Consider the following 17,467-nt stretch of genomic DNA (forward strand, 5'->3'; position numbering starts at 1 on the left):
TCTCTAAATTGTGATTATTTTCGTGACTAAACATATTTTATTGTTATTGAAAAGCTTATCAAATTAGAATATACAATGCTCTCATCGATCCTCAATATAATATAAGATATCTTTTAAAAATTTTATGTAATCGTTAATACAAAATATCTTATGATGGTAAAAAAAAAAATCCAAAATATCTTACAAAACTTGATGGAAATAATAAAGAATTATTTCCAAAAATGCCCACTATCAATTGGTTCATACTTTATTTGGGTATCTTGTTTGAATTCGACTTCAAGATTTAATGATAAAGTTGATAATTATGATTAAGAGTAATTTATAATTGGACAAATGACAATAAAATCCCCAACAATTATATATCTAGGTCATCGAATTGCCAATTCCACTAAAATCCATAGGAACTTTTGTATCAATAAATTTTAAAGTGAAAAAATTATTTTACTCTTATTAAAAATAACAAGCCCCAGTCACAATTTTTGTTTAGAGAATAAAAAATTTTAGGAAAAATTAGTCTTTTAATCCCTCAACTTTTAACTCACTTGTAACTCAGTCTCTCAACTATGACTAGCTGCAACTCAGTCCTTCAATTATAACTCGCTGTGACTCAATCTCTCAACTTTTGATTCACCTATAATTCGATCCTTATTTTTTAATTTTTTTTTTAAAAATTTCTTATCAAATAAGTGGGATAAAAGAAATGCTCATATACTATTCTAAAATACCCTCCTCTTGCTCATTAATATGAAATCTAAGCTAACATGAAAAAAAATTAAAAAAAGTTGAGGGACTAAATTATAATTGATTCAAAAGTTGAGAGATTGAGTCATAGGCGAGTCATAGTTGAGGGACTGAGTCACAGTGAGTCATAGTTGAGGGACTGAGTTACAAGTGAATTAGAAGTTGGAGGACTAAAAGATTAATATTTTCAAATTTTTATTATGTAAATTACAATAATTGAACAAAAAATTATAACTTTTCAAATATAATTTCTATTATAGAAGAACAAGCTCTCAAAATAACAAGTCCTAATTACAATTTTATTTAAGGAATAACAACTTTTGCTATGAATTACAAGAGTTAAATAAAAAATTACAACTTATTAAGTGTAATTTCTGTTATTAAAAAAAGTTCTCAATATAAGAAGTCCCAATCACAATTTTCATTTAAGGAATAATGACTTTCCTCAAAAAAATCACAATAATTGAATAAGAAATTTCAACTTATTAATAAAAGTAAAATAGCCTTTTTAATTTAGAATTTATTGACATAAAATACCTAGATATTTCAATAAAATTATATTATTATGAGAAACCAGATTTGAGGAAATTTTGTTTTCATTTTCCCTTTTAATTTCTATAGACATTATTAAAAAAAAAGTCAAAAGTCAGGACTAATTATACTCATTTTTCTTAATCCACGTGATTTAATTAAAAGCATCTTCTAAATAGGACCCGGATGTATTTCATGCAAGTCTGAACATATAACATTCAATTTATTTAAGAGCCAAAAATCAAAGAAAATAAAGACGGTATAAAGATAAATTGAAGAAATAAGAAAAAGACCCCGCCGTGAGAAGCAGAGGTGCCAATGGATTTCAGTAGACGTCAATTTTCGATATATGAAGCAGAGATAAATGAAGATAGTTGAAAAAAAACTACAGATCTAATCAAATTGGGCATAAACACAACGTTCAGCACAGATCAGAGACGCTTTGGTGGAGACAATTGAAAGTGAAAGAGAAGAACGCAACAACAGAACATACCTTCTGCTACTGGGTTGTGTCTCTGCCTTTGGATCTGCGCTTTCCTCCCCGCTTCCGTCTCTCTCACTCACCTGTGATCCCTCCCTTTCTCTCTCCCCTACCCAAAAATATCTTCCAAGTCTTTCTAAAATCTTATTATTTATTTCTACGGATCCCTCTTCGTTTGCTTTTTATTTAGCCAGGCAGAGTCATTTGAATTGGAAAAAAAAATAAAAGAATAAAAGATAACCAGATTTTGCAAGGTCATGACAGTATAATTCTATATATATTCTTATTTATTTGTTTCCGTTTTCAAAATTATTATTTGTGTATTTATTTTTAATTCATAAAAACACATATCTCACATAATTTGTTTGTGTATTTATATTATTTTTAAATAATACGAAGATAGTTTTCTCATATTTTGATCCAAAATTTATTCAAAAAAATATTTGGCATGAAATGAGTGGACAGGGTTTGTTCCATACCGCATGTTACGTGGAGGAAGGGAAACGCAGCAGATCCCAATAATGATGGCAGGGTAATTATTGCTAAAAACCCGGAAAAAAAAAAGAATATTTATTAGAAATGATCTTAAAAATAATAATTATTGAGAATGACCAAATACTAAAATATAAATTTTAAAATATAAAATTGTTCTTAACTAAATCTTCTATATTTTCTCTAACTACATTTGAGATTGAATTTAACAGTTTTGTTACTGGCAATAGTAAATAAATAAATAATACTGGAAATCAAAGCAACTGAAAAGTTTAGTGTGTCTTGAAGATTCGCAAATTTGGAAAAAAGAGGAGTTAAATATCATCATCACATGATCATCGAATCAATTCATCATAATGTTAAATAAGTCTAAAGATAAATTCACACTAAAAAATCTTTTTAAACCAACGAAAACATAAAATGTAATAATTTTTTTAAAAATATTTTTAAATTATATTGATTTAATTTTCTAAAAGTAATGATTTCAAAATTATAGTCAATTAATCATTTAAAAAGTAATTATTTCTTAAAATTTATTGATTTAATTAAATTTAATACTATATTTTTTTTTATTTATGCGAAATTGAAATACGCACGACTGTATTTTTAAAAGATTTTTTTATAATTTATGCAATACCATTAATTTTAAAATATTGTTAATATGTTGTACATTAAAATTATAATAGTTAATTACATTTATCTTGGTCCTTCAGTCTAATTCGAATTTTTATGATCTTTATGATAGATATTTTTTTCCCGGTCCTTAGCAATAATTTTCTCATGATAGGACCCGACGTGAGTGCCCTCTCACCTCTCTTCTCAGTTGCCCCGCGCACACGCATGACGCATGTGAAAACTGAAAAATAAAAGAGAGTGGAACTCCGTAAATAAAGTTAGGAATAAAGGTCGAACTTAAAAAATTAAGTTTGAAAGTTTCGTTTTAAATAAGTGTTCGAATTTTAAAAATTAAATTTTTCTTAAAATAATCGGGTTTGAGGGCTTGGCCGTGAAAAGCTCTGTGAAAAAGAACTTGGGTTCGAGCGACCCTTTAAACTCTAATAAACCAAGTTATTTTACACACACACACACACATTTGACTACCAAACACACAATTTAATTAATATTTATTGTAGGTGATGAACAAAAAATTGCAGAGATAATTGACATCAAATCTTCACTTCTATCTTCAACAAGTGGACCTATATCTAATGGATTTAATATTTTATTTTTAAATGATGATAAGGAAAATTTATATTTACATTGATGAAGATTAAAAATTTTCATCGTAAATTTAAAATTTTAAATCTTTGTTGAATTTTATGTAAGATTTTAATTTATTTTATATTGAATTGTAGAATATTATGTTTAAATTAAAATGTTTGATTTTTTTGAAAAAGAGAGATTAAAGGCCAGGCCTTGAGCCCTGTAAATAAGACCCAAGCTTCAAAATTAGGTTAAATTTTAGGTAATTGAATTTTAAAGCCTGAATCTTTAAGGGCTGAACTCATAAAGGTCAAGCTCACTCTGATTTTCACTTCTACCATTGACTCTTTCATCCTTCCCACTTTTTTCATTTTAAATTTGAAAAAAAAATTAATCTACATGTTCTTTTCTTGTTTGACCAGCAATTAATCTACATGTTCTGTCGCCATGGCTTTATTCAACCTTAAATTATTAATTCTTGTGAGATAAAGAGTTTTTTTTATTTAACTTATTTTATAAAAACATCACTAATTTTTTTTAATATCTATTTTGTGGGTGTGTAGAATGTTTGTGTTTTTTTTTTGTCAAGTTTAGAATGTTTGTTTAAAAACTCATTTATTTTAGTTTATTTTATGAAAAAAATCCTTTTTTTTAAAAAATATCTATTTTATGAATTTTAATTATGTTTTTTAAACTATTGAAAATAATTAGAGTCCGAAAAAGAATAAATTTTTGATTATTTCAAGAAAATACTTTACGTGGCTTTCTAAAATAACCTAATATAATAGATGAAAGAGAATGTTTTAAAATGGTAGGATAGGCAAATATATCATAAAATTTTAAAATAATTAAAAAATAAATTTTTAAAAAAATAAAGAAAGAAATCATAAAATTTAAAAATAACTAAGTGAAAATGCCAATCAAAGATCACTAGAGTATATTTATATTAATCAATGACCAATAAATTCTGAAATTCATCTATTGTCCCTTAATCCTTAACTCATATTAATTTTTATGTGAAACGTACAATTTTTTCTCAAAATATAAAATAATAATAAAAAGTTACCCTCACTATCACTGCCGCCGGCCACCAGACCGTAGTTGGAGATCCTACTGTAGGCATGGTCACCTATGGCCGGTCACTGGAGCTTCATCCCCAATGACATTCTTTAAAAAAAAAAATTGATAAAAGTGGCCAAGGAGGTATTTGATCTCACAACCCATTGACCACCCAAAAATTAGGCCACCAAGCGCTTTTAATTATATATGACAAAAACATATATGTAGCAATCCAAGTTTTTAAACAACTTTTAGATTATAACATAACGGTATATTGTTAATTCTTAAACAGCATTTGTTATTTTATTAATGTTACTTATTAATCTAACATGCCCAATTACAAATTAGAAACTTTAAAGTTTCATGCACTTTACCTGTTAAAGTCAAAATGTATTGTTGTTAATTAAAAAATAATTATTGTCAATATGTAAATGGATACTTATTGATGAATGACTAATACTTATATAATTAAGCACATCTTATCATCTTTTCATTAAAATCTGAATGGATTGTTGTTGATTTCAAAATAACTATTGTTAAAACTTGAATGAATATTTGTTGATGAAGGACTAACATTTATATAGTTAAGTTCATCTTATTCAATTTTCTAACTTGGTGAAGCCCCAAATGAATTTTTATTAATTATCAATGCATTGTTGTGAATACCCAAATGGATACTTGTTTTTTTTTATGATTGAAAGCACAGATCTAATAGAACGAATGCGTAAACAACAAGCCATTTAGATTTTGACAACAATGAAACACAAATTAACAACAACCTTTTTAAGGATTTAACAAGCTAGGAAACACGAATAGGATAGGTTTAACTGCACAAGTTTTAGTCTTTTATCAATAAGTATTCATTTGAGTTTTCACAATAATGCATTCATAATTAACAACAATTCATTCAAGGCTTTAACAAATTATAAAAATGGATAAGATGGACATAATTATATAAGTGTTAGTCATTCATCAACAAGCATCTATTTGAGCTTTAACAACAATTATTTTGAAATCAATATCAATCCATTTAGGTTTTAACAAAAATTTGATAGGATGAGCTTAATTATACAAGTGTTAGTCATTCATCAACAAGTATCGATTCATGTTTTGACAACAATCATTTCGTGATTAATAACAATACATTCAAATTTTAACAAATAAGATGCATAAAGTTTTAAAGCTCCTAATTTGTAATTGACCATGTTAAATTAACAAATAACATTAGTAAAATAATAAGTGTTATTTTAAAATTAACAACACACTATTATGTTATAACTTAAAAGTAGTTTAGAAACTTAAATTGCTACATTTTTCTGCTATATATAATTAAAAGTTCTTGATGGCCTAAAGGTTTTAGGTGGCCAAGGGGTTATCAGATCAAACCCCCTTTGGCCACCTTTACCATTTTTTTTTAAAAAAAGTTACCGACTGTTGATGATAGGTCTCCGGCAGTAGTCTGATGGCTAGCATCAATGATAGTTAGGGTGACTTTTTTTTTATTATTTTACATTTTAGAGGTAATTTGGTCGTTTCACATAAAAATTAATATCAATCAAGGACCAAGGGACTATAGTGAAATTTAAGAATCTATTAGTCCTTGATTGATATAAATATGCTCCAGTGGTCCTTAATTGATATTTTCCCAATAATTAATTAATAATCACATTTTATTATTGTAACTAAATATAAAATAATATCTTCTTTCTAAAAAATACTTACAAAATAAATTTATTTTCATAAAATCTAAAAAATATTTATTTTTAAATTTTAAACACATGAGCCTTAAACTTTTAAAAATAATCAAAATTTAAAAGAAAAAGAAGATTTCTAAAGTAACTTTTGAAAATAATATGATGGGGTAGATGAGAGAGAATGTCTTAAAAAAAGTGAGATACATAAAGATATCATAAAATTTTATAATAATTAAATAATAAATTATTTTTAAAAATAAAAAATTAAAGAAGATATTAAAAAATTTAAACAAACTAACTAATAATTACTTTTTTATTATTGTAACCAAACATAAGATAATATCTACTTTTTATAGAATCTTTACAAAATAGATCTCTTTTTTATAGAATTTCTAAATTATCTAAAAATCACTTATTTTTTAATTTTAAGTAAATGGGCTCAAAAATTCTATTAAAATAAAAAAAAGTTGAGAATATTACTTTTTTAAAATTAAAATTAAAATTAGACAAAAATAAAAATAAAAATATTTAATAATTAATATGGATATTGAGATCAGTTCAAATAAACCTAATCTGTATAACTTGGACATGCTCGAATTACTTGCCCGAGTAAAAGCTTGTTTGATCCGAGAAAAATGGGGCCACACGAGGCTCCTCTGTTGCCTGTCCTCCCTTTTAGATTTAGAAAACCATGAAAGGACTTATCCCCACAATATTTATTTAAATTATATTTTTTACTTAAAAAAGGTGCAAGGCATCGGAGGTGCTCCCAGAACGATTGGACCCTGTGAGATTCCTTCTCTCTTTTCCCGTACGTACAAGTGCAGTTGCGAATAGTGAAGTCGCTGAACCTCCAACCCAGAGGCATCTCCCGTTATTTCTCTTATTGTCACAAAGCATACTCCTCCATACAATTTGGAAAGCCAGCTATTTGGAAACCTCCTCCTCCGATTTGAACTAAATGTCTTTAGATTTAAAGAGTTCTTATAAAATATTTACAGATAAATCATTAATAAGATTTTCGTATCACAATAAAATTTGATCTTATCATCTTGTAAATTATGGACTTACAAACTAGACTAACTTTTATTAGTAATATCATTGATTATTTTGATTTAAGTAATAATTATTTTTTTTAAAAATGACTAAAATGAAATAGTAAATTACAATTTCTCGTGTACAAATTTTTTAATTAGTGAAATAAAACAACTAAATATCATGATTACTTCAATTTAACTAATAATTTAAATAATGTCTTTTTTCCACTACTTTTCAATCTAGATGTAGAGCCCACCTTAATTTTGTCTAATTCCTTAGAGATAAACCATAGGCCTCAATGCTCTATAGTCAAGATGATAAGTTAAATATTAAATATAGAGTATGTTGGTTCTAATTTATTATAGGGAAGAAAAAGTATTCAGCATACCAAATTGTTGGTTCTATTTTACAGTAACTTTTCACCAATTTGGATTGAATTCAGCTCAAATGTACTAAATTAGTCAGTAGTATCATATTAGTACTATACTACTACATTTTATTGGCGCTAATTTGAGACCAAAGGAATATACATATATGTTACTGACGGGACATGAGTTAAGCATCAATGTGTCCTTTCATTTTCGGTTATACATATACATATGCATATATATGTGTGTGTGTGTGTGTGTGAAATTTTATTTTATTAGTTGTTTTTACAGACATTCTTTAATGAGATTCATAAAAGGCATATAAAGTGTCCATACGAAGCTCTTTGAGCTCTCTAGCTAATGGTACTGAATTCATACTCAAACAATCATTCATTTAAAAGATGGACACCCGAACCTAAAATGGTTTGTTTTTACATCAAAACACACACAAATGTGTCCAACTCACAATACCAATTGCCATTAGCTCCAGAGACACTTTGACCACCTTAAATGGACTGCACACAACATGACAATTCAATCATAACAAAAAAATTAAGCATTCACACTCAAAATGACTATTAAAACCCCAATTCACAACAACATAAAGGGGTAGATAAAATCTAACACACATATCAACTTGGTCATTTTGGTATATCCATCTCTTTAAATATATCACATGTAAGTGTAACTTGGCCAAGCACACATACTTAATCCACAACATCGACCTTAGACTAAGATACCCACACCCTTATCACAAATTCATATCAACAGATAATCACAACAATGTTATGTTCTTGACTTGGCATTATATATTGACAATATTCATTACAATACCTAAAAGAGGAAAGGGAAGAGCTATACAACTATGCTCTTCACTCTTCAAATGCCCCTTCCTTCTCCTTGCCCTTATTGGAGCCCTCACTTGTAAAATATAACCACAAGGTGAGATAAACATCTCAGTAACCAATACAGTTCATCAAATACTTATTATCGCAAATAACCATGATAAAGTATTAAAACTAAGGTAATTATCGAGTATATATGATTTATGAGATAAATACATCTTTTCACAATAATTCCATGCAATTTCACACTAGTATGATCATCTAACCATCGAACCTCTAATGCTCCTCAACATAAAACTATGGGCTCTCCTGGATCAACCACTTATTAACCTGGGCATACTTTTGGTGGTAGAAACACCCGGTCAAAGGTAATTTAACCCACTTACAGACTATGTTTTTTCCCTCTTCACACACTTATGATAAAGGCATCGTTGACTCCTAACTGTACCTTAACGGGTACTAGGGAGTTGCTAGACTACCTAGATGTCTTAGGGTAATAGTCCCATATAATGCTATGCCAGATGTCTCATGGTGCCAGCCCGACCATATGGATTTTTCACTCACATATCTCCACACACATACATCCTTACATATCTCGAGTAAACTCTTTATAACATCTAAAAATCTCAAATCTAGAAAAATTGATTAAATAAGTGATAAATTAGTTAAAAATATGATTAATTTATTTAATTATATTTTTGGGTTGCTAATCGGATTTTTGGGTCATATTTGGCTCTAAATTGAGATAGGATGAAAGTCGGATCAAGTCGGGTGGCATTGAGGGGAACAAAATCAACTTGTTGCTTGCTGCATCATGAGCTGCGACTTAGGTGGTGTGCACTGCGGCGTATGGCACAACAAGAAACTTAAAATTTCAAAAATGATAAGAAATTGTTAGATTTTGTGGTGGGAAACTTAGAGCACGAAGGGGGCAACTTTGGGCACTGCGAGGGCATCAATTTGGGAGAATTTTGAAGACAAATTAAGCCTCTAAACTCTTAAGTAAGTTTCCTACCCTTCTCCTCTACCTTTTCATCTCATTTTCCATGAGATTTGGAAGAGTGAGAATTTAGTCTGATTGGATTAAGCCATGAGTCAATGTTTTAAAGGTTTCTATTGACTCTAAAGGTTTAATTTAAGTTTATTGATCTTAGATATGTGGTAATAGGAAGCTACTTTCTTGTTTGGTAAATTTTGGATCAAGCTCTAACTTGATCATAGGGTGTTGAAGTGTGATAAGTTGAGATATTAAGTTTTATATTGTGATAGAGTAGAAGGAGGCTTAAAGGGATTGTGTGAACAAATTATAATCTTGACAAGCCTATTTGTTGAGAATTTAAGTGAGAAGTGGGAGAATTGGGAGGTTATTGGTAGTTAATAGTGCTTGTATTAATTAAAAATTAATATATAATACTTGTTGATGTAGATTGTGGTGTGGGAAGACTTACCTGGACACAAGAAAAATTTAGTACCACAGGTAACCCTTTTAGTAACAAAAAGATTGAGGTAACTAGATAATTTTCATTATTTATTACCTTGTATAAGTTATTCTCAAGTTACTTTTCTATGAATTGTTGAGTATATATGTATAAATTCTTTAAAGATTAACTATTTTAGAAAATGAGTGGAGTATTACTTTGTCAAATTCTATATTTTTGAAGTAAATGGTAAGATTTTGTTATATTTGTTTGGAAAGTTGGTTATGCATGGTCAAGGGGAGATATGTAGTGAAATGTGGCATATTAGAGGGTGGGAGGTCACCTTAGTGGAGATATTGAAGATTAAGTCCATATAGCATTGCTGGCCCTTAGTGGAGATAGTGAAGATTAAGTCCATATAGCATTGTTGTCACCTCGGGACACTAGGTATAACATTTACTCTCCTTAGTGCCCGAAAATGGGTGTGGTGTTGCAGACTTACTCTCCTTAGTACCCAAAAGGGTGCAGAGTTGGAGACTATACTCCTTAACATCCATAGGATGCGGTGTTGAAGTAACGACACCCCAATTACTTGTAATAGGGGAAAACAATAGTTTAGAAGTGGTTTAGGACACCTTGGTCGGGTAGTCCTACCATGGATGGTGAGCTTAGGGACCATACATGTGGTTTGGTTCTGTGAAATAGCCTACTGGTTCGGTTGTGAGTATTGGAGGACTGAATGGTTAGGGATCATGCATGCAATTTGTGGTGATCTTATATGATGTGATTATGTTACTTATTTTAATGCTTGTTTATAACTTGGCTTGTTAATTAATAATGTAGATTATCTTAGTTACTGAGATTTTTATCTTACCCCGTGGATTATCATTTTATAAGTTCTACCTCTAAGACTAAGCAGGGAAAGGAATCGGGCAAGGACTAGTAGATTTGCTACATCACGAATAGTAATGTTCAATTTTGGTTTGAATGGTGTACATAAACTTGTTATATGATATTATATGTTGCCAACTAGGAATGCATATCATTTTGATTGGTTGCACTTGTTTCATACTATGTTGTTTTGTATTTTAGCCCAATATGGTATATGATGTGAATATGTGAGAATTTTTATAGTGATGGGCTAAAATACTAATACAAGTGCAAGGAATGTTTTAACTATGTGGTGACAATGTAATTGTAATGTATTATGTGGCAATAGAAGCCAAATAGTGCATGTAGTGTTGATTGTGTTTTGGTCATCTTGGGGGAAATGGCCATTGAGTGGCCAAATTTTGTGTTTAGTATGTTTTTATGTGTTTGATTGGTCACTCAAGTGTAATTTAGTCTATTGGACTTGGTTCAAGCCTTACAATTGGTTAATGGTATAAGTTATGAGTTTTGGGTGCTTGGATGGTTGAAAATTTCTTTTAAAACTGACTTTTGCATCCGAGTGTCTAAAATTCTCATATAGTATTGGATCGTAATGAAACTTTATACTATTAGTTAGCTTATTAAATAAGCTTCACGTGGGCGCTTGAATCACTCCAATCAAACATCGAATGCAAAAATGGAGCGCATTCGAAGTTCATCCAGAAAAGATGTCATGACAGCATTACTGTCATGGACATGTGCGTCGTGACACATTTTGTGCAAGCCACGGGTGCATGGTATAGTGAGCAAACTTGGCTTTCTATGCCACATGCCGCAGCATACCACGAGCCGCGGCACATGGACCAAAACACTCAAAAATAACATTTTTTACCCTATTTTGAAGTGGTTTGCTTCCCAAAACTTTTCCATGCTTCTAGTACCTTTATAAATCATTAAGTTTAAGCTCAAACTATCAATATGAAGGGTTTTTATGGGATCCTAAATATTTCACAGTTATTTTTAAAGGATTATTAGTTTTAACCCTTATTTTTATAATGTAAGTTTAGGAGTAATCTTTGCTCCTAATTATGATTGTTTGTTGTGATTGTATAGTGAATTTTGTAATGTCAAGGTGGACATTACAGTTTGGTATCAGTTTCTCAGGTTATGAGATCTGGTTGTGGTAATGTGTCTATTACAGTCATTCTCATTAAGTGGCAACTTTATGTACACAACTCTTTCTCTTTGTCTCATTTCCTTTATTTCCCATTAATTTCCCTCTTCTACTTAGTTTCTTCCTTAGGAGGGGAGAAAATGGTTACAAGAAGTACTCAAAATGTTGGTAATTTACTGGAGAATGACGGGCCTATACCAGAGGTACAGCTAGAGATACAAGTAGAACAACAATAAAGGCCCCAGGGTAATGATGCAATTCTTAAAGAATTGTAGGATATGATGAGGAACATCCAGAGAACTATTCAAGACCACGACACTTTGCTCTATAATAGAGGTCGTGAGGAGGAACAAAGGAGACAAGAGGAAGCTCATGAGAGCAGATTGGAACCATCTCATGGTTCTGGTAGTAGACTTGGATCGTCTGGGACGAGAGTGGATGGAGATGTTCACGAGATGGCTATTGATCGAGCATGGAGGACTTTCTCTCAGTTTAACCCTTCAATCTTTAATGGAACTATGAAGGAAGGAGAAGCAGAGAAATAGATAGAGAGAGTTGAAACCATCTTTGAGGTGGCACAGTGCTCTACGAAACAGAAGGTGATCATAGCCATAGTGTATCTGGTTGAAGATGTTAAACACTAGTGGAATTCTGTAAGACCAGTAGATGGATGCTAGCTAATATGGGAACAATTCAAGGAAATGTTCTTTGACCATCATTTCCTCCAGCATTTAAAGATGAGAAGAGGCTGAGTTTCATGCATTTCAGCAGGGAGATCTTGATGAGGAAGCATTTATCCAAAAGTTAATCAGTTATCAAAATTTTATACTTATCTGAATGAGACCAATGATAGTAAGTGGAAGGCTAAAGAGACTTTTGGAAAAGATGAGGCCTGAATATAGACAGTAAATTGCTCTGTTAGGAGTAACCACATACGCTGACATGTGTAATCGGCTCTGAATTGCAGCAAGAAGGGGTCGGGAAGTAGAAGCAGAAAAGAGACGAGATAGTTATGGGAGCTTCTCGTCCTCCCTAGGCCCTTCTGGAGGAGTCTCTAAGAAGATGGGTTATAGCTTGAGTAGTTCTGTAGCACCGAGCAAGAAGAGTTTTGTTAGAGGATCACAAACTCGAGGAACATTTTAGAGGGGTTAGATTTAGGAGTTTAGTATTCCACAACCATCCCAACAGGCTTTTAATATGCCTGCCCCGACCTTGAGTACAACTCGACTACCATCATGTGCTAAGTGTGGGCGATCACATCCTAGGAGGTGTTGGGCATGTTTTAAATGTGGGAAACCTGGCCATCTAGCAAGACAATGCCCGGAGGGAAGAGTGGGACATGGTAGAGCTGAGATCTACCATTCCAGAATGAGTCTACACAATATCTCAAGAGGAGGCAAGAACACCATTGAATTTGATAAAAGGTATTATTTCTATCTGCAAGCAGAAAATTGAAGTATTGTTTGATTCTGGTGCTACACATTCGTTTATTTCATATGAATATGTAGAGAGGTTGGGACTTCGTTTGCATGAATTGCCTTATGTGATTAAAGTGTCTACGCCATATGGTCATCTGATATAACCAGTAAAGCATGTTTGAATGTAGAAGTGAGGTTTAAAAATCATTCAACTACTCTAGATTTGATCCGAATTCCTATAAAGGGTTTGGACGTGATTATCGGTATGGATTGGTTGATGGCAAATAATGCCACCTTGGACTGTGCTAGGAAGACAGTTTTCTTACCGGTACATACTACATCGATTAATATTCCTAGCGAGTCTAAGTTCTTATCAGTGGTGCAAATAGAGAAACTGATGCGACAAGGGTGTATGGCTTATATGGTTTTTTCTCAGTGCACAAGGTCTATGATGGAAATATTGATAAGATTAGGGTAGTGAATGAATTCCTTGAGGTATTTAAGGATGATATATCTGGTTTGCCTCTAGAAGGGAAGTGGAATCACCATAGACCTAGTGCAAAGAACTGAACCAATCTCAAAGGCACCATACTCAATATCACCAATGGAGTTAGCTGAGTTGAAGAAGTAAATAGAAGAGTTACTTGAAAAAGGATTTATTAGACCTAGTGTCACCTTAGGGATCACCTGTGCTATTTATTAAGAAGAAGGACGGTAGCCTATGGCTCTGCATTGATTATAGACAGTTGAATAAGGTGACAGTGAAGAACAAATATCCTTTACCAAGGATTGATGATTTATTAGATCAATTTGTGGGAGCTTCGGAGTTCTTAAAAATTTACATGAGATCAGGATACCATCAATTGAGAGTGAGCTTGGAGAATGTGCCCAAGACGGCTTTCCATACCAGATATGGGCATTATGAGTTCCTATCACGCCATTTAGGTTAACAAATGCGCCTGTAGTTTTCATGGACTATATGAACGACATATTTAGGCCTTACTTGGATCAGTTTGTAGTGTATTCATTGACGACATTCTGATATATTTTGAAAATGAGGAGTAGTATGCGAAGCATTTGAGGATTGTGCTATAAATTTTGAAGGACAACAAGCTCTATGCCAAGCTTAGCAAGTATGAGTTTTGGCTACGAGAGGTCTAATTTCTAGGACATATTGTGTTGGGTGGAAGGGATTGTGGTGGATCCGTATAAAGTGAATGTGGTGTTTAAATGGGAATGACCTAGTTCTGTGATTGAAATATGGAGTTTTCTTGGATTGGCTGGATATTATCGCAGATTTATCTAGGGTTTTTTCTCAAATAGCTTTATCATTGACTAGGTTGACCCGAAAAGATCAGCTGTTCATTTGGGATGACAAGTGCGAGATCGCATTTCAAAAGTTAAAGGAGAAACTGACTACGGCATCGGTGTTAATTATTCCTAATCCATGATTGCCATATGAAGTGTATACAGATGCATCTCTAAAGGGTTTGGGATGTGTGTTGATGCAAGATGAGCTAGTAATGGCTTATGCCTCTAGACAGCTCAGGCCACATGAAGAGAATTACCCAACCCATGACTTAGAGCTTGCCACAGTTGTGTTTACACTAAAGATTTAGCAGCATTATTTGTGTGGAGTAGTGTTCAGTATTTTTAGTGACCACAAGAGCCTGAAATATTTAGTGGATTAGAAAGAACTTAATATGAGGCAGAGAAGGTAGATGGAGTTCTTGAAGGACTATAGCTTTGAATTTAAATACCATCTGGGAAAAGCAATGTGGTTGCAGATGCCTTAAGTCGAAAGTCATTGCATGTCGCTTGTTTAATAGTGCAAGAGCACAAATTGTTGGAATCCTACTTGGATATTCAGCATGACTCACTAGAACTAACTTTGTATAGTTTATATTCCATAGAGATTACTAATGAGTTTTGGAAAGAGTTAAGGATAGCACAGCTTAAGATGAGTATTTGTTGAAAATTCACGAAGATATGGAGGAAAGGTGAACCACAGACTTTGGTTTCAGTGATGATGGATATATTATATATCAAGATCGGGTTTGTGTACCAGATGAGGGTGATTTGAGAAAGAAAATTTTGAATGAGGCACATAAGAGTAGATATACATTCATCCTGGAGCAACTAAGATGTACCAGGATATGAAGCGGTATTAGTGGTAGCCTGGAATGAAAAAGGGATGTTACAGATTTTATGTCTCAGTGTTTAATTTGTCAAAAGGTTAAAATCAAGCATCAGAGGCTAGCAGGAACTTTACAACCACTAGAGATACTGAAGTGGAAGTGGGATAGTATATCTATGGATTTTTATTTTAGGATTACCAAGAACCCAATCCAGTCATGATTCTATCTGGGTGATTATTGATAGGTTGACAAAGTTAGCCCATTTCTTGGCAGTACAAATAAGTGATTCATTAGAGAAGTTGGCAGAGATCTACATTTGGGAAGTTTGTGAGATTGCATAGGGTGCTAAAGGATATTGTCTCTGATCGTGACCCATGGTTCACCTCAAACTTTTGGAAAGCATTGCAAAGAGCAATGGGTATTGAATTAAGATTTAGTACAGTGTATCATCCACAGACTGATGGACAGATAGAAAAGGACTATACAGACTCTAGAGGACATGTTGAGAGCTTGTGCCTTGGAACTAAAAGGCAATTAGGATAGCCATCTTCCTTTGGTTGAGTTTGCCTATAATAATAGTTTCCCTTCTAGTATAGGGATGGCTCCCTATGAGGCACTATATAGAAGAAAATGTCGATCTCCTCTCTGTTGGGTTGAACTAAGTAAGAGAAGTATTATGGGTCCTGATATTGTGGATCAAATGATGCAAAAGATTTAAATGATAAGGTAGAAACTTCTGATGGCTTAGAATAGGCAGAAGAGTTATGCTGATAAACAGTGAAGGCCGTTGTAGTTTGTGGTTGGTGACTATGTTTTTTTAAGAGTTTCACTTGTGACGGGAATCTGAAGGTCAATCAGAGCAAAGAAATTATTTCCTTCCTCGATTCATGGGTCCATTTGAGATCCTCAGGAAAGTTGGGCCAGTTGCCTACCAATCGCCTTGCCACCACAATTATCGAGGATTCATGATGTTTTTCATGTTTCTCAACTGAGGAAATATCAACCTAATCTATCTCATGTGATTGAACTCGAAGAGGTAGAGCTGCAAGAGAATATGGCTTATCGAGCATAGCCAGAACGAATAATAGATGTTAAAGATAAGCAATTGCGGAATAAGACTATTCAACAAGTTAAGGTGGTGTGGAAAGGAATGGTTCTTGGTGATGCTACTTGGGAGATAGAGGACAAAATGAAGCAGCAATATCCTTATCTGTTTCTTTAGGTATGTGTTGTGGTTGTTCTTGAATTTTTGGGGAAAAATTCCTTTAAAGGAAGGGAGAACTGTAACATCTGAAAATCTCAAGTCTAGAAAAATTGATTAAATAAGGGATAAATTAGTTAAAAATATGATTAATTTATTTAATTATGCTTTTTGGGTTGCTAATTGGATTTTTGGGTTATATTTAGCTCTAAATTGAGATAGGATGAAAGTCGGATCAAGTCACGTGGCATGGGGGGAGCAAAATCAACTTGTTGCTCACTGCGTCGTGAGCCATAGCTTGCGTGGCATGCACTGCAGCGCACGACACAACAGGAAACTTAAAATTTCAAAAATCATAAGAAATTGTCAGATTTTGTGGTAGGAAACCTAGAGCACGAAAGAGGACCGGATGGTTAGGGATCATGCAGGTAATTTGTAGTGATCTTATATGATGTGATTATGTTACTTATTTTAATGCTTGTTTATAACTTGGCTTATTAATCAATAATGTAGATTATCTTAGTTACTGAGATTTTTATCTCCCCTTGTGGATTATCATTTTACAGGTTCTACCTTTGAGATTGAGCAGGGAAAGGAATTAGGCAAGGACTAATAGATTTGCTACATCACGAATAGTAATTCCCGATTTTGGTTTGAGTGGTGTACATAAACTTGTTATATGATATTATATGTTTGCTAACTAGGAATGCATATCATTTTGATTAGTTTGCACTTGTTTCATACTTTTGTTTTGTATTTTAGCCCAATATGGTATATGATGTGAATATGTGGGAAT

Source organism: Prosopis cineraria, unplaced genomic scaffold (genome assembly GCF_029017545.1).
Source record: "Prosopis cineraria cultivar Desert tree isolate PC_DT_omini unplaced genomic scaffold, ASM2901754v1 PC11, whole genome shotgun sequence".
Lineage (NCBI taxonomy): Eukaryota > Viridiplantae > Streptophyta > Magnoliopsida > Fabales > Fabaceae > Prosopis > Prosopis cineraria.